At 39.2% G+C, this 1,162-nt stretch overlaps 1 protein-coding gene across 1 annotated transcript in view; it reads left to right on the forward strand.

Annotated features, from left to right (window-relative positions):
* LOC119590726 overlaps nt 1–607 on the forward strand; it is a gene marked incomplete in the record, with an annotated part of 107,158 nt that extends 106,551 nt beyond the window's left edge. The window contains 1 exon segment of the mRNA XM_037939414.1: nt 363–607.
* Between the last annotated feature and the right edge of the window lie 555 nt (nt 608–1,162).

The raw sequence follows: 1,162 nt of genomic DNA on the forward strand, positions 1-1,162 counted from the left end.
TTATACTTTGAGATTTATTTTTCTTACAAGAAAGGTTCACATATGCATCATAACAGCATGTGACATGGCTCATGTTATATCTCATTATTTTCTGTGCCAATTGATGTCTTGAATGGATTGGCTTGATTGGCTATAAAAACTTATAATAGGGAAGACCATCAAATTGTAGAAAATAATATTTTTCTAAATCATGGATATGGCATTAGTGAATTCCCTGGCAGTCCACAGGGTTCTTCTATGTTGCAGTATGGAGAGAGATAAGGAAGGATGAGGGATCCTCCAGCTCCAGCCCACTTCCTCCTTTCCCTACTCCTATTACTGATGATATCCTATTACTGATGATAATGCTCCTCCTCCAACAGAGGTTCACACGCCAGAGGACACACCACTTTGGCAATGGAAGGGTGTGCACACTGCTGGAGGCAGCACTGCAGAGGGAAAGAGGCAAGGGTGATATATTGTGCAGTGTCTCCCTGTGCCCAGCTCCATGCTTCTAGGAATTCCATAGGCTTCAGGGAGCTCACTGAATGTCCATTGGAAAGTAGATCCAATTGTCTTGTAAATAGATACATTTCTTTTACAAAGTAGAAATAAATAAGTAATTATACTCAATATTTTTGTCCTCCCATGAAACCACACCACTGCTTGTATACAGTAACCTGGAATATATCTACTAATCTGGAATATGTACTTCAACATAAATGAATGATATCCTTCCAAGAATGTCCTTCCTTGGACATATAATATGGCTAAGATAAGCCTTCAAACATGAACATAAGAGTAAAATATGGCCGTAACCATTTTATGCAAACTGACTGTCCAAGCGCACTGAAATTTCAAGACAAAAGGGCCGGACCAGCCACACATAGCAAGCATGAAGGCAGGCAACACAGGCAGCGGGGGAGTCTGGAGCATGGAAAAATCCAATGGCTCCAGTCAGTTCACTTCTATTCTGTCATGAATTCTCAATATTGAGCAGATATGCTATATTCATGTAATGATTATGTTATTGCAATATATTTAAGCCGGTATCACCATAGACAGTCCTCCATTTTATGTTTACTTTACATTGAAAAAGATTTGACCATTGTATATAGTTGAAATAGCAGTAGAATATTTTCCTGGGAAAAAATACAAGCTATGGATGGTCCTGCAGACCATG

This window comes from Penaeus monodon, chromosome 27, assembly GCF_015228065.2.
Source record: "Penaeus monodon isolate SGIC_2016 chromosome 27, NSTDA_Pmon_1, whole genome shotgun sequence".
Lineage (NCBI taxonomy): Eukaryota > Metazoa > Arthropoda > Malacostraca > Decapoda > Penaeidae > Penaeus > Penaeus monodon.